General features: G+C 44.6%; 1 protein-coding gene across 3 annotated transcripts in view; it reads left to right on the top strand.

Moving 5' to 3' along the window:
- Positions 1-22,931, top strand: part of SLC4A7 (solute carrier family 4 member 7) — a 305,235-nt gene that overhangs the window by 18,647 nt on the left and 263,657 nt on the right. The window lies entirely within an intron of this gene.

Here is a 22,931-nt window from a genome sequence, read left to right on the forward strand (position 1 = left end):
GAATGAAAGACTGCACTTGGGCATCTGAAGCTGTGCCTGACGTGCTGGGCATGTGACGTAAGACACCAGTACTTGGAAATACGGTGGCTTTCCCTGGGATGAAATTGTATCTGGACAAACAGTGATTGCACAATGATTTGTGGGCTGACTGTGACATAAGGCAGATCTCTACCTATTGAATTTTCCAGTGCTTGTTACATTTAAGGTTTCCTACCATACTGGTTTGTTCCTGTGCTAATTTATTCAGCAGTGATTAAATTTACAGTGTCTCATATATATTCATTTAATTTAGACTGACAAATTGTCACCATGGTGTGAAACTTCAATCGACACCATGGACTTTTAATTCCGTAAAGCAGCTGTTTGATAGTTTTAAAATATATATATATATATATATATATATATATATATATATATATATATATATATATATATATTTTTTATAATTGGAAAAACATTTTCAAGAATTAAGTTAAACTTAGTTCATATAGATACCTTCCACATCTAATTAGCATCACTGCGCCCCCACCTACTGTTACCTATTTTCCTTAAAGTTGGTGCGTCCACTGACGCCTTTTTTTTGTTTGCGTCCCTATGTATTGTTTTTAATATAATTGCTGCAGATGAGTCGAGGTCTGCGTAACCAGGAAGTGTTTAAAGACCCAAGGATGTGTTGCCTTGCCTTAGAATCCAGCCACACTGGCACACCTGGGGAAGGCGGGTTCTTTGAATTGTCTGTTTTAGGGTATGGATTGCCATATATGTAGCCACACGTCTACTCAGTGGTAGCATACAAGCTGTGGCACCATGTGGTACAGTTAATACATGCTGCTTCCACTGACTGCCCATGGATCCGCCCAGTGCTTAATTTGTAAATAAAAAGGTGCCAGTGCCCAAAGCCCTCCTCTTAAACACACGGGTGCTGTATTTAAATGTGGGAACACTGAATACTAAGGCGGCGTAATCCTGAAGCCATCTCAGGACTCTTCTATCCATTTAAAGCCCCTCCCTGCCCCTTAAGCTCCCTATTGCAGCTTTCTGCTTTCTCCCATTGTAAAGGTTTTTTGTTTTTCCCTTTTTTCCGTCTTTGCCATATGTGTCTTTTGCTTGCAGCAAATGCTTGAGGCAGTAGAATAAGCACTGGCCCTCAAAAATAAGTGCCGGTGCTCAGCACCGGAAGCAACAAGCACAAATTAAGCACTGTATCCGCCTCTCCGTGCAGAAACTTTGTCACTACCTCTAAGTTTCATGCTCACCCTTAGAAACTAGTTCTAGCTTCATAACTAGCTGGGTGGACTACATGAGTTGGCCATAGTCAATTATTTTGAGATCAGTGGCAGGAAAAACCAGTGACCCAAAACATTCCTCACTGTATAGAAAATGTGTGTATCCTGGTTGATAATGAGGTGATGCCTGTTATAGTAAAACAGGACTTTGTATACAGTGTGTCTGAAACCCACTAGTACCACCTCTCCTGAACCCGCACATCTATTTACTCAAATCCTGCTACTGCTTTGAAATTAGCAATCATGCCGTATTGTATTTGGCGGTGTAGGGGCTAGTCGTTTACTTCAATGCACGGAAGCACCCACAGTCTGAGAAGGTGGCGACCATCCTCACCCTCGGTAGTCCCACTCGGGTCTGGGAGGTCGGCTCTGAATAGTGCGGTTTAGAAATGTAAATGCCCGCTTCCTGGCGCTCAAAGTGCGAACCTCTCCAGAACCTGGAGCGGGAAGCGCTCCCACTTCGGTTTATGAGAAACTATGGGCAAATTGTACTGATGCGGTAACAAGGTCCTACATATTTTTTTTTCTGCATCAATTGCTGCAAATGCTTCCTCAATTTCGCATTTATTGGCGAGTTTCAGGAGGGCCTCGAGCAAAGGGCAGCTTGCTTCCTGGACTGTTTTTGGGCAGTCTTGAGTCATTTCCTCTTCATCTCGGAATTAGCGCTTGCGTCTATAGGGACCTCCGTGTCCACATGCAGTTCATACAGAGCAGATTGCCTTCGCACTGTTTGCTTTGCCATAAAGTGTTCTAGGCAATAAATAGCCTTCCTCCCGAAGCTGGCTTCATGGCGCTTGCAGGTGAGCTCTTTAATCCTTTCCGTGTGAAATGGTCGAGAACCAGATGTCTGGTAAGCCTTGTGACTTTTGCTTTCGGACAATGTTACATGAACTCTTAGTGGGGCAGCATTGCACAAGAACTGTTGCACAACTTGGCATCCAGCTGGCGCAGTGCGCCCGTGGTTGCGCACCCGGATGCTCTGTGCCTTGTTTTCAGTCATCACTAGGTGCACAGCCACCTGCTCGCACACTGCCCCAGTGACATCTGCCTGGAACTCCCGTGTGCTCCGAAGCGAGCTTAACTCGGACCTCACTTACTCCACTCGCCCCTACGGGCAGCTACGTGATTGGACGAGACTTCAGGTATTTGGGTTTTTAGAGGCCTACGCTTTAATTCTCTGCTAGATTGAAAAACTTTGTTCGGGGAGTCTGCTGATGTTAAGCTCACAGTAAACTGCCCGGGAGAGTGGCTTGTGGGTATTTAGTGGAGCAAAGATTGCAGTAAATGTTGAAAAGGCCTCCTTGCACCAGTTTTCTACCCATGAACGTGGTGTGGCCTTCTAGTCCTTGGACACTGTTCTGTGTGCGTAAGTCAGCGCACCTTGAAGTCTCCGGGGGCTCCAATGTTGGCTGCTAATTGCCTCTTGTTGAAGAATTGCACGCATGGAGTGCCCTCTCGGGGCCATAGTACCTTCTGAAGGGTGTTTTTCAAATGCAGCTCTTCTCTCAATTCGCTGTTCATAAAACATATGCCTGTCGTGGATGACAAGGCTGGAAGAATGAATTAAAAAAAAATATATATATATATTTCGTTACTTTTATTGATTTACAGATTATTTTTTCTTTTCTTATCTTGCAGTATATGTTGTCCAAATTCTATTTCAATTTGTTCATCTGCTTGTTTTTCATCACTCGTTGGCTGGCGCTCTTAAATACACAGTGAGCTTTCAGAACCTCCATCTGACCACCTCCATTTAGCCTACCATTCACAAAGGAGTGAGAATTCTCAGTGCCATACACCTCTCTGGACACGTGTGTGTGCGCGCGCACACACCGGTTTGGTTCTCATCGCGTGAGTAAACATTGTCAGTTCTAGACAAACACTGTCCGCGTGAGGACCAGGGCGTTAGGAGGACCGATCTCCATAGAGTGCTTAGGTGGTTTAGAGCAAGTGCATCAAAAAACTAAAAGTGCAGTTATATCGGCCTCGATCCGCTTTATAACCTTCCCTACTATCAAAGCGCGTGTGGAGTTAGAATAGTAAATACACACTTCATTACGGTCAGTGGTCGGTCCTCATATTATTAGGTATGTCATGTTGTGTCTGTTTTTCTTTCCTCCTTTTTAGAATACGATTGGGCGCCTGATGTTTAAAGCCTTGAACAATGAAATGCCCATCCCTGCTTTTCTTTCGAAAGTATCCTCAGATGTGGTTTCCACCATTCTGAATAGCATCCGGCACAGTTGGCTCTTCATTGTGTGCACGGCACGAAGGGCCTTTAGGGCGTTGGGTGGAAGTCTGTACAGCTCCTCCTCGTCACTTGAGCCAGGCTGTCTTGTTTGTCCGCTTCTAGAGGTCACCCCCGTTGTAGGCTCTTTCACACCTGTCTGGGTGACTGTTTGCTGAGGCACAGCTCTGACTAATCTGGAACACAGTGTGATTCACCATTCTGTCTGAATAGGGGAAGATGGATACAGTACAAAAGAGGCTACATGTTGGAGACTTGATGTTCCTTCCATGCAGCTCTTTCATTCTCCCCGCTGGTATGTATCATTTCGCCACTAAGGGTCTGATTGCAAGAGCCCTAGACAGGCTTTGAGTATTTATTGCACATTGGTTAGATCCAAGACCTCTGGTTTTACAGTTTGGTGGGTCATATAAATTGCACCCATTTTCAGTTTTTCTTCAATAATGGGAAATGCATTGAGATCTAAATCTGCATGTTCCTGTATTTATTTATGGAGCCTCCTCTCCACTCACCCTGTTAAAGTTCAGGCTGGAACTGCCAGAAGTTTTACTGCAGTTTGTACAGAAGTCTGGAAAAAATTACTGACCAGTTGTAATGCCAGCCTAAGAGAACCAAATCTGTCTACATATTTTGGTTTGTGAGATGTGTGGGTAGGCCTCCTGAGCAAGTCAATTAAGACCATCTTCACCCATCTGTGATGAACATCGCAGAATGGATGAAAGACAGCTGTCTCCTGCTCAACACAGACAAGACGGAAGTCCTCATCTTTGAACAACACCTCGGCATGGAACAATGCATGGTGGCCTACTGAACTTGGCCCATCTCCTGCAGTGACAGACCACGCCCTCAAACTCTGTATCATCTTGGACAGCAAGCTATTTGTGAAGAAACAGATAAACGCAGTATCATCCTCCTGCTTCCACACCATCTGCATGCTTCACAAGATGTTAAGGTGGCTCCCAGTCAACACCAGAAGGACCGTCACAGGCACTCGTCACCTGCAGGCTGGACTATGGTAATGCACTCTAAATAGGAATCGCCACATGTCTCCTGTAGAGACTAAAGACAATACAAAACTCAGTGGCAAGGCTCATCCTCGGCCTTCCCTGACGGGCTAACAACAAATCCCGCCTTAAGAAGCTGCACTGGCTCCTGATCCAGCTCATGATGCTGAGCCACACATACAAAACCCTGCCCAATTAAAGACCAGCATACATCAAAACTTCTCACACCTGGCGGCTAAAGCTTGGCACGACCTTCCCCTACACCTCAGTACCGCCTCACCACTCCAGAAATTCAGCAAAGGACTCAAGGCCTGGCTGTTCGAACAAGAGATCGCCACAAAGCAGTTGGAAGCTCTAGAGCCTTGAGAGCCTCACCAGTGATTTACTGTGCTTTATAAATCCTTGATTGATGTAATAGACTTGTATATAACAAAATCTCCTATGTCACATTTCTCTTGTGCTTCATTTTTGTTTCCAAAAAATGGATTGATCATAAACATTCATACTAGCTTTCTGCCACACTGAACACAAATTTTACACACCAGTCAGATAGTTGAATAAACCGCCTCGTTTAAAAAAAAATCTTTCTCATCTCACAATGCTCTTGAGTGCCAAATAATACTCTTTAGGCAGAAAATCATAAGTGCTCGGTTTTGGTCCCTCTGCGCTTCTTTTTCTACTTTACCTCTTGTCTTCTATCTTTTTACCTGATCTCTGATCTAAAGTATCTGACTGTCAGTTCTTTGACACTGGGAGGCAGTTTCTTCTTGTATGCTAAACTCCATGGAGGCCCAAGTCTTTCACTTTCCTGCCAAGTCAGAACCCATTAATTTTCAGGTTCCCAGTCTCTTGTCACCCCGTTTTCTATGCTAAATAATGTTTTCCTTCTCTCAAGTCAGTAGATGAATTTTTAATTTTCTGCAGTTATTCATTACCAAGAGTAGGGATGACAAGTTGAGAGACCATCGACATAGGGTATTTGTGTTCATCAGTTTGTGCAGCGAGGTTTTCACATCGTGCAGGGACTGGACAATTCTCTGTTAATGTTTTGAACAATGTAGAAAATGCTCAGCAGAATGAAATATGGAAATTACTCTTTCCCTTCTCTTTTCCCAACTGCTCCCCACATCAGGTTGTTGATACTTTTTTGAAAACGTATAAACTTATGTGATCTTTGTGCTGTTTGGATTTTGTGTCTTTAAAGCTGTTGAGATTTGATCTAAAAGTTGTATGAGTTGAGTTTTTTTGTAAAAATGTTTTTTCAAAAAGTGCTTGACTTCTGCAGTTATGTCACTCCCCTCTTAAATTCATAGTTTATCTACCTACCTTAACCACCATTAAAGCAATTTTAAAAATGCAGTGCTTCGTGGGGGTGGGGGTGGGGGTGGGGGTGGGGAATGGGAGAGAAGTGCAAATCCGCCCTTGCTTTATACAGTGAGTGTTGTATAGGGAAACTAAAGGTATCTACCATCAAACCATCCTACAAGCCAAAGAAATAGTATGTTTTTCATAAAATACAAAGAAAGGAGCAAGGAAGTTCTTGCTCAAACCAAGGTGCCTCTTTGTGTTGCTTATGAGATGTCTTTTAAAATTGTAGGTCGCATCCGAGGGAATTTTGCTATACTGATGTGTGGCTTTCTCCTAAACCTCCAGAAAACTCTTAAGCCTGTTAGGAGAAGATGCTTAGTAGGTCTTAGTCTTTGCAAACATCACCTCTACATCAGTCTTACACGGCTAAGTCACCTCCAGTGGTGTTACATGACCGCTGCCAGAAACATTTGAATTTGAAGATGCACTGCCAAAGAGTAGGCAACTATTCACTTTCTATTTGCTTTCATTTACTTTTTCTTTTTACCTTTTTTGGTCGAGCTTATAAGGCATGGCCTATGCTGGCTGTTGTGAGGCATATTGTGGCTTACCAAGAAGATGGAGAACTTGGACCCCGCCCCTTGCTTACCATTCGCTGGCTTTCTTTGTCACTCATTTGTCTGCTTCTTGTTAGTCTCCTGTCCTGTGCTTGTCCCTCCAATTTAGACTAGTCTCTTTACAGTCTCCGATTGGCTGGCATTTCTGCTTCCACTGTTTACTTTTGTGTGAAGCAATTCATGAGTGCATGCGTTTTTTAGCAATCTCCCTCTCTCCTGCACTATGATTTGCTTTGTTTGCTTCTCTCTCCTCCCATCGGTGCTAGTAATGAACCCTCACCCTGTTTTGATTGTTCTATTATGCACTCCCAAAACCTTCCCCTGTGTTGCTTCCACTTCTCTTACCTATTTAGCCCCCCCCCCCATGCCACTTGGATTAGTGACTTAATGAAAAGCGTTTGTCTTTTTGTAGCAGTGCACACCTACAAAATAATCTTTGCCAGTTCTTTTTATCCTTCCAAGGCAACACATTCTCTCGGGATCCGTACCTGGAGGAATGCCTGCTGTCTTTATCATGGCTTCACTCCCAGCATCCACTCTGACTCAATTTACCTCAGTGATACCAGCTTTGACATTTGCTCCTTTTCCTAAATACTAGTTTCTAAATAGTGTACACACTCCTCCTCCGACACCAGCATTAACAGCTTGGTTTTACAGGGAGGACGTTTTTAGGTCGAGCATAGCAGCGCATAAGCGCTGCTTTTTTCAACGTGTTGGTATCTATATGGGCTTTTAACCACGCCCATCACTTTTACTCGTTCATGGGTTTGCCTTTGAAAAATCCAACCTCCTTGGGGTGGGGGGGGGGGTTGTTACCGCCTTGGACATGCACTTTTGTCGATACATTTGACTGCGAGCGTACTTCTTTTTCCTTTTGTCTCTCCATCGCGCTCATGGCAGCCGTGCGCTTTGAATCGGCTCGCTTATGTGAAACTGTATTACTCTTCATTTTCAATGTATGTGGAAAAAAAGCCCGGTTAGGAGTTTACAATGCTAATAGCTCTAACTTGAGCAAACACGCGAGACCCGTTGCGTTGCATATGCTTGTTTTAAATGTCACACATGCCTTTTTTCCACGTTCAGTGGTATTTGGGCAGTCCTCATCCAGGCTCTCTGGGTGGTCTGTGGCTTTTTTTGTGGGGAGGAGCAGCTAACATCTGGTTTGTGTACATTTCACTTACTGCCCCTGTTGTCACCAGCATTGGAGGCTGCTGCCTGCGGGGAGGTCTCCGGCTTGTGCCCTCTCAGGAAGCCAGAGTGTGAAGCCCACAGCTGCCTTTCTGTTTAGAGATGGAAATATCCGTCCCCGACTTACATTTTAATAATTTCGGGGGAGTGACACTTCGTGTTCGTTTTTGCTGTCATTAAAAAGCCCAGATATCCGACGTCACAAACCGTGCTTCAGTTCACTTGTTTTATTTACGTTTACAAATCGGCACACGTCGCCTGCGTCCTGCTTTGGGTGTTTACATCCCACTCTTAGATGTACCTTTCGATTCCTCTCCAGTGCACAATAGACGACACGTCGGACTAAAGATCTGTTAAAACGTCCCAATATTCCTGTGCACTTGCAAACAACGGTTGAATACATGAACGCATCGCACTGTTGAGCACTTCTCAAAAGCGGCTTTTCTTTTGCCCAGGGAGAGCTTTGACATGTGATGTGCAATTACTATGGAATGCTTGAAAATCGAGTTGAAATTCCAGCTTTAGCTTTTTTGATGCAAGTCACTTTTTTTTTTTTTTTCCCTCTGGGGTGGGGAGTTTACAACAAACACTGTTGTTGCCCAGTCAATGCCCGGTGCATGCACGAGGTAACTCGCTTTTTCTAAGGCAAAATAATGAAACGCCAGTTCAAGTGAAGATCGACCTTGCTTCCAACTTAGGCACTCACCGCATAAGGAAGATGCTCTGGGCACGTGACGTTTGATATTGCGCCAGGCTGCATCGTAGTGTCCAAACTTGTGAAAATAAGCTGCAAAGCTGGATTTTGCACACAGGGAACAGTTTTCCCTGTGCAGTGTCTCCAGCCAGGATTGTAGAAAAACTACACGTGCAAAACTCGGATTCAATTCTATTTCTGCTCATTCTTCCTTGCGCGTAGAGCAACTGGGCTCAAAACATCTACGCTCATTTTTCTTTCTTTTTTTTTTTCTTTTCTCCTTCCACCCCCCCGTATTCCTTTTTTTTTAGGTTTAGCCTACCAGACAGCGCAAGCTGGTGGAAGTACATATTGTGGACTTACCAACAGCACAGCAGCTTGGATTCGCCCTTTGTTTACCTTCTCGTGCTCATTTAGCTGCTTCTTACTTGATTCCTTCGTTTCAGTCTTGTTTGTTCCTCCAGAGAATCACTAATTCTTTACCCCTGTCTTTGATTGGTTGACTTATGTGCTTCCCTCCGCTCGCTTTCAGAACTTTTTTTTCTTTTCTTCTTTTTGTTGGAGCACTCCATGAGAGTGCTTGTGGTTTCTCCCTCATGTGCCTTTCTTTCGCACCCGCTTTGTCTGCCCATGAACTTTTCACCCTCACCACCGCCACTCATCTTGCTCTCTTACCCATGTGCTTCTTTCTCCGTTGCTCTTTCACCTGTGTTCTCTAATTCTTGATTCTCAACATCCGCCCGCCTTGCTCGTTGCTTCATGCCCCGCCTTGCACGTTGCTTCATGCCCTGCTTCTCCCCAACCCACTCCTGTAACCCTCATCTACTGTAAAAAAAAATTAAAGCACTTTTACACTACTTTTTTATTTTATATGTATCAATCCAACTCGGATAAGTAAATTAAAGTGACCATTTGTAAGCGCAAATGCATGTTAAACACATGCCCTTCTCCACAAAATGATGTGGCAATTTTTTTTCCTTCCTGCACTGCAGTGGAGATGCTCTATAGCATGGCTCAAAATATTAGCAAAACCAATAGGTCGTATAAGTGAGACGTTTTTGGCTTTGCCTATGCTTGTTGTTGATTCTGCTAGATGCATTCCAACGGGAGTTAAAACTGTCCCTTTTCCTGACCCCCAAATGCACCCCTCCAAGTCTATAATTGTTTATATTTATCAAACATGTTATGACTTATCTGAATCCCTTTTTTGTAACTTCTGGTTTTGTCCAAATAGGTGCCTGTCCGAATCATAATTAAAGAGACTCAAAAATTAGAGCTTGTAGTTTGTTGAAAGTGTGCTGTTGACACAAGTTTCGGTTGTCCTGTTTTTAACTCTGATTCACGCACCACTAAGAACACTGCTTCCTATCTCCTTGTTTACACTAGCTTGGCCGGTAACAAAGGCACCATCACAGGGTGTATGTGTTACATGAGTGCCTTTGGCGGGAGTAGGCAGGGCTGCTATCTGTTACTATTGTGTACAGTTGATTCGCTGCTTCCTTCTGTTTGTGAAATCGACACAGCTGAGAACGGGTTTTTGCTGCAAACATGTTTCAACCACATCCTTCTCAGAAAGTTCCAGCAGCTGGAGGTGTAGAAGCGTTGTGGGAGTAATGCTCAATTTATGGCAGAAATAAACCCACATTTTCTGTTTACTTGATATCAAAAAAGAGATGTCTGCAGAGCTAAATACAGATAATTGGTCTTAAACCTGTTGGACATTTACACGAGATGCTGTGTTTGTGGCTGCTGCCAGGGTTGCTGTCTCTGTTCGGGTGGCTGCCTGTAACTTGGAGTGAATATCTTCATGTAGCAGTTTTGCAAACTTCGAACAGCTGCCCCAAAAAACAGCAATGGGTATGGCGCCAAGCGTAGTTACTGTGTCCGGCATTACCCAGACGACTTGGGTCAGAAACGCACATTGGCAGCAAACAAGTTCATCTTTTGTTGTCCGTCTCCTAGGGAAACTGAAAGAAAGTAGAATGCAGCCACCATTAGGAAAAGTGTGGAAGGGTCAGGACGGTGCCTTTCAGGCAGCGTAATCGCCCCCTTGAGGAATAGCTGCTTTACCGGATGACTGTAATAATATCCTGCTAGATAAAGTATTCTTTTATGAAAAGTTGAACTAAGACCTATATTCTTTCTAATAAAGAAGTTCTTCAAATTAAGGTAAGCAGGGGGGAGGGAGAGGGCTGGGAAATCTAGTACAGCTTTGCATAAATCTGGCCAGTAGCTATGAAGGTGGTGGTGGTCTGATTTTGGTTGACGGCATGTTTTAAGATCAATCTACACTTTTTTTGTAGTTTGTTTAATGTTACTTGATGGGTTTGTGACCAGGTTTGTCTGATAGATCTTATGCAGCAAGTCCAGTGACCTGGCTGCGCAGATGAATTATTCACTGAGAGCCAAGATAAAGAGGTTGATGCGGCACAAGGTAGTTTGTGGGTGGTGGAAGGTGATGGCTTGCAGGTTGAAGTTCCATGATCCTCTCTCTAGCTGGTGCATGTTAGGATAGGCTGGGTCAAAAGTGTATCTTGGGAAGGTGGTTGCTTGTGCTTAAAGGTTGCACTAATGTTAAATGGAACTTGGTCGGAGACGGAGCGGCCTGGTGCATGACCTAGGTCATAAGGTGCTGGAAATGGAGGTTAGATAGTTGAACGGACTACCTACAAAGCCCTGGATAAGCACAATTGAGGGGGGTAACCTGTCCCTTTTAGCAGTTAAATGAATAGCTCCAACCAGACACATCCCTTTTTGTTTCTCTAGTTGTCTGATCCCACTTTTGGTGGTAGATTGGTTCAAATTAAATCCATCTGCTTTGAGCAAAATAAAATACAATACGTCTGAAGCACGCAAACCTTGTATAGCCAATATGTCTCACATAATTATAAGGGTACAAAATGTATTGACAATGTTTGTGAAACAGAGTAGACCACAAACAACTCTCTATCTAATTGACACTGACGCTGCGTACATAGTGCAGTTGGTACAGCATACAATACCTCCATTTTAAACTATTTCTTGCATGGTGTTCTTTGTTCTCTGAAGTCGGTGAATTGTTGGTCATGTGGGTCTTCGGTACTCTTATATATATATTTTTTTTTCAGTTACATTTTATTATCTTATGCATTTGGGTGTTCTTGAAGTAGTCAATTCTGGCTCTATATTTCTTCTCCATTGTATGTGGCTGTACTATATAGTGTTGAAATTATCCATGCAAGATCAAGTAGAACACTTTGGGGTGGCAAGAGTGTTGGTTGTAGCACCTATCCTAACCTGTCCAACTCTTTAAGACCGACCACATTTGTTGGAAGATTGTGCGGGCATCTTATGTCTACTGCTACCTCTGATAGTATACTTTGAGCAAAACTTTTAGGCCCTCTTTACGAAGCTGGCGGTTCTTAAGACTGCCAGCCTTGCATTGGCGGTCAGGACTGCTGTGGCTGTCCGACCACCACATTAAGACTGGCCATTAGACCATCAGGGCACTTCTGGGATCCATGATCCAGGCGACCTGGCGGTGGTGGTGGTGGTGATCACAATCAGCCAGCATGCATGCAGCACCACCCTGCTGATTACAACCTAGCGGTTTCTCCGCCATGAAAGGGCTGGCGGAGAACAGGTGCAGGGGACCACAGGGGTCACCCTTCCCAGAACCAACACAATGTGTTGCTGTGCACACAGTGAACATTGCGAGGGTGCTGGAGATCCCCGCTGCTACAGCATTGCCGCCGGCTCGATTACGAATCGAGCTGGAGACCGTGCTGCCGCCTGTTTCTCGCTGGGCTGGTGGGGAAACTCTTAATGGGTCCAGCTAGGAGGTAGCCAGTTTGGCATCATCCTCTCTGGACGTTCGGCAGACGTTGCAGAACATCTGCCAAACTCCTAATGAGGCCCTCCGTGTTTAATCTTGGTCTGTTTGTGCAGGAATTACGACCAAGGAGCAAAACCCTGATTTACTCTCTAAAACTGGACAAATATTGATACCTTTTTCTTTCCCCACAAAGAGCATTTGCAGGGCTTTATTTTTACTCCTTACCCCCTGTACTGTCTTGTTCCATGCAGGATGCTTCTATTCCACTTCAGTTCATCATTCCTCTCAAAGTAAGTGCAATCAAAACAAGTGAACGTTTTCAATTTCATCTCTTCTTTTTAATGACCTAAAAATAAATGTTCCATACCTCCTGTAAATTAATCTTGGCCCCCGAGTAAATTATTCAGCCCCCACCTCCCCTTTGATGTCTTTTGATGCATTTGACCAGATGGTAATTTAAATTTTGTTTGCCCAGTTGTGTGTGGCTCTAAAAAATTATTTTTTTTACTCCTGGCTGCTTACTGCATCTCTTGTGCATCTGCTAATGCCATGTGCTTTAATGTATTTCTTAAAATAGAACTTCCAATTGAGTGAAGGTGGGGGATGTATTCACTTGATGTGTTTGATAGGATCACATACTTAAAACGTGTTTTGCTTTGTGTGGATCTTTCGTGCATCTTTCAGGCTCCCTTGCTCTTGGACTCCCTTTCATCAGAATCTTGATTTAGGGCCGGATTTAGAGTTTGGCGGTTGCGTTTACTCTGTAACGTTCTATGTTCTGCACAACTGCCCTCCTTTTAAGTAGGTGTGTGGCGCACAGACCGGGACAGTGGACCCTATAGTGAATGCGCACACTTGTGCCTGCTCTCTGAACAGAGCATTTGTGAAAGGCAGACTGGCTATTTGAAAAGAGGATTGGCAACTTCAGTGTTGATGGTCTCCTGGCCCTCCTTTCAAAGGAGGGGACAGTCTGCTACAGTAGCAGACCCTCCCAACCTGTGGGGTGATGCTTGTGGATTCACTGGCACTCTGATCTTCCTCATAAGGAGAAAGAAGGGGGGTGACTTCTGTGCCCAGGTCTCTAAACTGGACATGGTACAAATGATTACCCCCATTTGAAAGAGGCACACCCTCTTGAGATTTCAGTGGCACATATTGATCACAAGTGTGATTCTTCTAAGAGAAGGGACCAACCAAGCCCCTTACGTAATAGCATGGTGCCCTGGTGGGCAGAGAGAAAAACGAGCACACACCTGTTGCATCCCCAGCATGCAAAGTATGTTACAGCCAGTGGAGCTTCAATTCAGAAATGGCACGCTGTTGCACTCTGCTTAGTAGCATACCCTTAGGTGTGTGCGCCGTATCGCATGAAATGCGCTGTTCTCAATGCAAGAATAAACACATGCCTGCACTGGGAACAGTGCATTAGAAAATGGTGGACCGGCTCCTTGAATCTGCTGGTTCGCCTATCACTGGAGGAGGCGACCTGGCCCCTGTTTCAGAGGGTTGCAGAGAATCCCCTGCATGTGGGTGCAGTGACTGACTGCACCAACCCGGTACTGTGCACCACAGAGAGGTGGCACACAGTGTCGCCCCTCCTGGCATTCCTTGGAATGCGGGAAAGGGGGTCCCACGGACCCAGTAGGTATCTCCTACTTTACAAGTGCACTTATTGCAGCCATCTGCAGGGGACCTCAGGGCTGAAACTGAGGCCTGGCCTCTGCCGGCTGTGAGAGGATGACTGGCAGCTGTGAACAGCCTGGGTAGGCCATCTTGGATGTTTGCCAGTGGTTTCAAAGCTCTTGTTTCACATGAAAGGGGTCTCTGCTGTAAAATCTCATTCATAGTGCCAAATCAGTTTGCTGACTGTTTAGGTTCCCACAACTAATGAAAAGGTAAATGAATGCTATCACAGCATTTCGTGTTTCTATCAGTGCTGGTAAAAAAATAAAAAAAATAAACCTTTTGGAGCTGCTCGTGGAGTATTATTGTGCAATCCTGACAATCTTACCCGTGCAGACCCATACTTGATGCAAGCATCTACTGATCAATTCTCCCCACAAAGTGTAAATATAAATCCACAGAACCCTGTCTGAAAAGGTGTTACTGTCCTGGATTGCACTAGACTTTCTTTGTAAATGTCTTGTTAAACCCACTCTATTGCGTCTCTGTACGCACTTTAGAATGAATGTTTTTAATTTCCTTTGAGTTTTTTATATGGAAAATTTGACTTATAATACACATTGTCGCATAACCCATTTTAAATATTAGTATTTTTTCTTGGGGGGGGGGGAAAAACACACGTCCCTCAAAACATTGACAGACCCATATTCAGTCTCACCAAAAATGACTATTAAATGGATGCTTCACATCGTTATAAATTGTAATAATTAAGCTTGTAATATAACAAAATGGGTATCTGTAGAGTATGGTCCTTTATTCCCATCTCCGGATTCAGGTGATAAAATTACAAACCACTCTGACTTTGGCCTTGTGGTTTATAAATGTCACCACAACTCCTTAATTGCCATTTAGGCCCATATTCTATAGTGGACCTCTGTGTTCTCTCTATTTAGTGTATGGGAGCTGTGGTTCTGAGAGTATCAGGGTTCCCAGGAAAGCCCAGAGCCTTTGTTTTGGGATTGGCACACATTAATGCTTGTGTGGTCCAGTAGGCTGCGTACTATAACAGCTATCAGTGACCTTATTAGATGCAGTGCATGTATGTACTCTTGGTATATGTGATGAAGCAGAACTAAGGACTTGGGGCCCAACTACGGCCTTAGCAGAGGAGATTACTCTGTCACAAACATGATGGATATCCCGTCCGCCAATTTCCATAGGATATAATGGAACTTGTGTTTTCACTCGGAGAAAGATGGCTTTTCTTTGCAGCGCCCACGAAAAACACACATGTCTTAGAAAGATGACCTGGGTGCAGAAAGAAGCTGCTTAGACCACCTAATCGTGCTGTTGTTAAACAGTCTGTGATCTCAGGGGCTCTACCTGTTAGACATTTTGACTTCTCCTGTGTGAAATTCCCTTGGAAGTAACTGCATCCTTTTTAGCAAGCTAGCTACCATCAAATGCTTATAAGATAATTTGTGCATGAAATGTGTGAGGTGAACGTAATTTCAACATTTTTTGTGAATTTCCCCTGTGCTGTGTGTTGGACATTTACTGAAGTTGGTCGATTTGACTTTGCGGATTTGACATCTGATCTCCTTGAAATGTCGCTTTTTCTTCTTTAATGGTTCCTGTAGTATGTTACAGCGACTTGTCCATTCTCTCCGCCCCTCCTTTGTGCTATTTTTAGTACAAGGCCAAGAGATGTGGGTTGGTTTCTTCCCTTTGTAACACCAAACCTAATCTCCACGGGAAGTGAATTCGTGGAAAGTGAGCATGCAGTGCTACCACCAGATAGAGCTGTGCCCAGCCTGGGGCTTTGGCTGTTCTTCTTCAAAGAATTGACTAGTGGTTCATGCAGAAGAATGTAATTCAAGTGCAGGCCCGCTTAATGGTATCTTTTCACTAAATTATCTTGTAAAACTCCACGTGATATGCTTCCACTGCTAATTGTTGAAAGGGCTCCGAGCCTGCAACAATGCCAGACCCTTGTTTGAATCACAGAAGGAATCTCGCACCCTTTTTTGGGGGGTGGGGAGGGGAGTGGGGGGAGAGTATCAACAAACTATTTTTGTACATCATTTGTAACTTATTTCACCAACGTATTACGTGGCATCTTATTTAGGGAATTAATCCATCTCTTTTCTAGTTCTTTGTTGATCTTAAATTCTGGTATCCGAGCTGTCTACCGCTTTCAGGTGGGGGAAGGGGACACACGTCTGTGGCCATAACTCGCACCCTATTCTTTCATTAATGCACAAGTGTAGGCCACAAAATTACCAATGCTATGTATATTCAGTTTGTGTTTTGAGGTCCTCCTGCTGCTCGTATCTTACACATACATTTGGTGGGAGACCTATTTAGACCGGTCAGCCATACACTCCTTTTAACAGTGAAAATGCTTAAAGACCAAGATCTAAATCAATATAATGACTGAATGACCTGCACTCCCTTTCTCAGGTGTGCATCAGTGTATGAAGCTGTACCTTTAAAATTATTAACACATGTAATACTGATGTTGGCGGTTCTAATCTCTAGCTAGAAGGCTGGGGGAGGTGCGAATTGGCCTTGTACTCATGATGTGAAATGTGCAGTTCATGTTTTATGAAGTCCATTGCTCTGAAACTACATTTCCCTGAAAGCTAATTTTGGGAAATGGCCTCCAGTTCCTTTTCTGGTGGTTCATAATCAGGTCGGTCTTTCCTTCATGGAGGTGTTCCAGTTCTTTAAAGGGCAGGGTTTAGAAGCAGGCAGTGATTGGGTAACATACTCTGTCTTCCTGGCAATGGTCTAAATTGAATACAGACAGATGGGATCAAGTTTTATGTAAATCAGCCCCCAGTAAAACTGCAGATGCAGAGGTCTCGTCATACACAGGACTAAAAAACCGGATTACAAAGAACCTGGGCAACTTAATTCCATTAAAAAGAAATTAAAAAAATGCCTCCTCTGAACAAAACGCCTTGGTTTTCGCAAGAGCTAAGGCAATTGAAGAAAAAAATGCATAAACTATGAAAGGAAATGGAGAGTTAAATATGATATAAGTAAACAAATTTTCAAAGCATCTCTGAAAAAATATCATTAAGCCATCAGGAGAGCCATTGTGACCGATCTTGCAGGAAGGATCCAGCAATCTAACACCTCAAAGGGGATTTATAAAATGGTGAATTCCTTTCTAAACTATGACATACCAGAAACGGGGCCAACTGCATCAACAGAACGCTGTGAATCTCTTGCAATTTTAGAGGATATTTGATAATTTATCCGGCTCACCAGACTATATAGATAATATAGATAAGAGCCAATAATAACAAATCAATTCTCTGCATTCCCACAACTGCCTATAGAGGATGGTTTGGCTGTGGCAACTCCAATTAAATTGGACTCATTGGTTGACCAAGCTCCAGTTGATATTCTCTTGGGGTGGGGGCAGTGTGCTGCTCACTGCCCTAACTGATTTGTATAATCTTTCCCCGAAGAACGGTAGCGTTCCAGAGGAATGGAAACGCGCCATCATCCGTCCATTACTAAAGAAACCTGACCTAGATCCGGAGGTACTAAGTAATTATAGACCCATTTCTCTATTAACGGGTATTTGTAAAAGTTTAGAAAAATATTTAATAGGTACATCAGAAATTATCTGGAAACCAACAATATTCTTCATCATGCTCTGACTGGTTTCCATGCTGGCTGCAGCACAGAAGTGGCTCTTTTGAGGACCACAGAGGATCTCAAAATAATCCTGGATCAGGGTAGATCAGCGGCACACATCCTCCTGGACCCGAGTGCCTCCTTTTATATGGTTTCTTACTCCTTTCTTCACTGACTGGAAGAAGCTTGCATTACAGGGAAGGCCCTCGGTGGCTTGCCACGTTTTTGGATAAACACAGTTTTCAGGTTGATGATGGGCCCTTCATGTCCAGTCTTGTGCTGTGAAGTTCTACGAACCTCGTCACCTCTGAACCCTAGGCATTTATATCTGTCCATTATCGGTTATCATTTGCTCCTTTGGTTTTAAGATGGTATCTTCTGCGGGCAACACCCAACTGATTCACTCTCTCGCCAGACATGGACAGGCTGTGAGACTCAACAACTGCTTAGTAAAGGTGTCTGAATGGATGACAGCCAGCTGCCTGAAGTTGAATGTTGATAATACAGGTTTTAGTATTTGGGGAACAAGCCACCCTTCTGGGATCCGATCATCTCTCCTTCTCCTTTAGGAGAGCACCCAGTCCCCAAGGCAGAAGTGAAGAGCCTTTGGATGATCCTGGACATTCAGCTTACCATGGCCTTCCAAGCAAAAAAAAAAAGGTGGCTGGCAGCTGTTTCTGCCTCACAAGAGCCCTGAGAAAGGTCCTGAAATGCATCTCGATTGTCACTTGCAATTGTGATTCAAGGGCTGGTCCTGTCTCGCCTCGATTATGGCAATTTGCTTTATCTAGGCAGTCTAAAATCGGTGACTAAAAAACTTCAGGCTGTTTCGAATGCTGCTACCTGGATACAGTTTGGTATCCTGAAAACACAACTGGTGAGTGCAGCGCTCAACTCTTCATTGGCGGCCCATAAGTTGCAGGGTGCAATTCAAGGTACTGTGTATGATACATCTGGCAAAGTACAATTCGGGTCGTTTTTGTTCTTCAGCAATTGGCGACTGTATCATGCCAACCTGAGATCAAGTAGCCTCGAGCTGCTCCTTATCCTTAGAATCAAAAGCTAGGAGAGGGGGTTGGTCTTTGACTTACCCTGCGCCTAAGCTCTGGAACACTCTGCCTACCACCCTCAGAATAAAGGACAATTTCATGACTTTCAGAAAAAAATTAGACCTATTTCTTCCCTCATTTTTAGTTCTATCATTCACTCCAACTATTTTTCGATAGCGCTGGGAGCCCGAGGTTTGGGTAGCCATGCGCTCTATAAAATTGGTGAACAGAACAAAGTGTTGGTATGACCAGTAACCAAAGCACCGCATCCATGAACCATCAACTCACTCACTCGGCTCACAGAGATTGCGACCTTAAGATTTCAACTACATTTTTGCAATAGATTTAATTATCCCACAGTGATACTTTAATCATAGTTTCATGTTTTTGGTTAAAATGTTAACTTCAGCCTCAAATCAAATGTGCTTTTCAGAAATTAGCTCCCTCGTCCCCACCTTTACCCTCCACCCTTTGAGTCTTCAACTTCTTCCGCCCAGTTTGGTTTATTGCTCTGTATAGGTGACTACAGCAACATTTTTCCTTATATAGATATCACATCTGTTAGCTTTGTCAGTACTTGTGGTGGGCGTATAAAAAAAATTCGCATTATTGTTGTCCTTTTGCAATAAAAACTTGAAACGCTCAAATAGTGTAAAGTAAGTTTGGTATGACCAGTGCTTAATTTGTGCTGGTTGTTTCCGGTGTGGGGAACCAGCATTTACTTTTGAGGGCCGGCACTTATTTTTCTGCCTCAAGCATTTACTGCGAACAAAACACACATATTGGAAAGCTGGAGGAAGAGAAAAACGAAAAAGCGTCACAAAGGGAGACTCTGCAAGAGTGAGCTGAAGGGGCAGGGAGTGGCTGTAAATGGATTAAAGAGGCCCGACATGGATTCAGGAATACGCTGCCTCAGTATTCCGTGTTCGCACATTTAATTGCAGCAGCCGCGCGTTTAAGAGAAGAGCTTTGACCACCGGCACGTTTTTATTTACAAATTAAGCACTGGACCGTATGACCCTTCTGTAAGGCAGTTGTACTATTTATTACAGTCTTTGCTAAATAGCACGTTCGTTGCTCCCCCAGACGTCAAAACATTGAAGGCCGCGAATGTGTGGCTGTTTAAGTAGCTCAAACTAAGTAGAGCCATTTGTTTCAAGTGCCTACTTAATGTGCACTTCACAGCGAGAGAAGTGGTGCGGGTTGCGCTGTCGGGCTTGCCAGCTGCCTCTGTTTTGAGCCTTCCCTTGGTAATGGCAGCTGTTTTGACACAAAACGTGTCTTCTGTCTGGCAGATCGATGCTCTTCGGGTGCAGAGGGTCCCTATAGTGCAGCATGCAGTCATGTACGGTGTTAAAAGTATACAGCTGTTGGGGCACCTTGGGACCTGGGGCGCCCGCGTGTAGAGCAGTGAACCAGACCTAGCGAGTGCAGCGCTGTGAAACACCACCGGCTCCGCAGCGCTGGCTTCTTAAAATGGACTGTAAGAGGAGAAACGCCAAAAAAGCATCTAATAAACAAATGTTCCTGTTAGACTTAATCTGTAGCCTAAATTGTGTGAGTAATCAAATTTAACTTCAGAAGGTGAGATCTTGCCCGCGAGATTTGAATTTCACGCACCGCTGGGCCAATCTGTGACCTTGTACTGCCCTACAAGAGATCTGGGTGAAGAGGCCTGGTCTGTTGTGGCTGTGGGGTTCAGCGTATGTTCATGGTAGCAGCCTGTTTTCCTCAGAAAAGGGATCAGTGATGTGGTACCACCTTAGTTAAACACGTGAACAACAATTTTCACCGTTCATTCCCTTTGTACTTTTTGCTGAGATTTGAATACTTTTGCAGGATGAGCGACAGCCTCCTAATTTTCTACACTTGACGTGGGAGAAGGCCACCGCCTGTCCTTTCTGACCTTTTTTTAAGCACTGGGCCCTCCTGTAGAAGAGGGAGAGTGTGTCAGGCTGAACCCCACTAGAGATGAGTCTAAGCCTCCTGTTGGCTCTTCACATGCACCCCTGCAGGTGGTGGCGCTTGCAAGGGAGGCTCGCACCCCAAGGACGCCCAGCCCTGACCTCCTCTGGCTGGAGGGGGTATGTCACACACGTTCTGGCGTTGCTGGGCTTGGAAATAAGATTCTATGGTTCTCTCGTTCTCAGAAAGTACCCTCTGACTGTAGCACAACAGTACGAACTGGCTGCAACAAGCAGTGTTTGAGCTGCTTAATATTCACAGTATTGAAAACTAACTTCACCTGGCCTTGTTTGGTGCATCAGTTCGGTGCACCTGGAATAATACCTTTACGCCTTTAAATGTTGTCTAGATTTCCGGTATCAAGCGTCGGTGTGCACTAATCTACAACTTTGAAGCTGGGCTTTGTGGCTCTCCCGTGGGGTTGTGCTCCAGGTGTGTCCTTTGTTGGTTTACACCCTTTGCTTTCTCCTCTGTCAGTCCGGGCAGCAAGCCCACTTGATGAGCTGTCCTTCTTACCCCTTTTCAGGAGAGGGATGATGGACTGAGTCCCTCTTCTGTGGATTCTTTCTGAAGTTCCTTCGCTTTCTGCTCTTCTTGTTTTTGCTGTTGAGCTTGTTCTGTTTTTCCTTTTTCTTTCTTTGTTGCTGTTTGTCTCTCGCCCACACGCCCTAACTTCATTCTCTTGGGTGAGCTTCAGATCCAGCCTACCGGGAAGTTCCGCCTCCCACCCAAGGCCTTCCCACCCATTACCTGCAGCCCTCCTCCTGCCTATAGCACACATACGTCCGTAGATGGGGGAGGTTGGCGCTCTGTTGACCTTCACAGAATACTAGCCTTCCTTAGGGGTCGTAGGCTTGGGTTCATTTAATCTTAGTTTGAGGTCTAGGTGTCCTTGTGCCAACCCCTCTTGGAAACGAGCTGTGCCGCTGATTGGCTGGTAGTTTCGAGCGCCAGGGTACCCCACGTGCACTGTGGCACAGGTGGGCATCTTCAAAGGATGTGCGAAGCCACTTTAAAGGCCTCCAGGGTCCACCTTGGCTAACCTGCAATTCTCTTGGAAATGCAACACTGAAATTCTTTAGTGTACAGTAACCGTTGTGTAGATGGCACAGTTGTGGCTGTGTGGCCTGAAATGCGTCTATATAATAGCCATGCAAGCCGTGGTAATAGCGTGTGGAAATATTCTACTCAAACTGAACTATACCCTGATAGTTCATCATTCTTAAAAGTCCATCCGTAACTCGCACGGTTACGCACCTAAGTATTATTTAGATAGAAATGTGTGGGATTACATTTTCTATAACAGTTTTGTGCCGAAGAACTGTAGTTTGCACAGTAAACAATGTGTGTCCAAATAGTACTGCTGTATGTGCACTGGTACACGCTTTTGCTTGGAGGTTAGGAAAGCACTGTGATGCCGTCTAATTACAGATTGTAAGCAGTGCTTAATTTGTAAATAAAAACGTGCGGGTGCCCAAAGCCCTCCTCTTAAACACGCGGCGGCTGCTGTTAAATTATTAAATGTGCGAACGCGAAAAACTGAGGCAGCGTACTCCTGAAGCCATATCGGGTCTCTTTTGTCCATTTACAACCACTCCCTGCCCCTTCAGCTCACTCCTGCAGCTTTCTGCTTTCTCCCTTTGTGACGCTTTTTCGTTTTTATCTCCCTCCGTCTTTCCCAAATGTGTCTTTTGCTCGCAGTAAATGCCTGAGGCCGAAAATTAAGGGCCAGGACGGCTGTTTATGTGGCCCTCGGCTTAAATGTTTGTAACAGTGGGTCTGTCCTTGGCCCTCGCCCATGTTAAATGTACACGGTTATTTCATCTTATGTCTCATTCCTTCCTATCGTTTCAGAACTAAACTCTTTATCAGATCTGACGTGCTTAATTTTTCCCATGCTCTTGTGCTTTCACAACAGCATCTGTGTTCGTACTCGGCACTGGCTCTTGCGGAGATCTCACCTAGAGGCCCTGTCCTGAAACTAGTTCGGGATATTCGCCGATTCTGGGGCGGGGTGGGGGGGGGGGGATCTGGATGGTGAAGGGGGAGAACGAAGGACAAGTTATGTTCTGAAGACCAGAATGAGGATTGCTGACTTTGGAAGTAGGGAGTCAGGCTCGAGTCTTTGCATCTGCACAACACCCTGCGATTCTGGGCAAACCGCATAATCTCCTCGTGATTTAAAAAATATTCATGTGTATGCAACTCGTGAAAAGCGCTTCAGTGCCTGCGGGTAAACTTCGTGCTATATAAAACTGCAAAAATGGGTCAAGTTCTATCAAATCTGATATACATGCCTCACTTCCTAAAAGTAATGAGGACATTAAAGCTATGCCGTGTTTTCAGTGCCTGGTGTTAGGCCTCGGACTGAACCAGGCGGCCCATTCTGTCGGACCCACCAGATGCTTTGAACTGTGCGGCCAGCTTCCCTCAGATTCGGCCTTCTTGGCGTTGGCTCTGGCGTTTAACATCCGTGCGGGC

Source organism: Pleurodeles waltl, chromosome 10 (assembly GCF_031143425.1).
Source record: "Pleurodeles waltl isolate 20211129_DDA chromosome 10, aPleWal1.hap1.20221129, whole genome shotgun sequence".
Lineage (NCBI taxonomy): Eukaryota > Metazoa > Chordata > Amphibia > Caudata > Salamandridae > Pleurodeles > Pleurodeles waltl.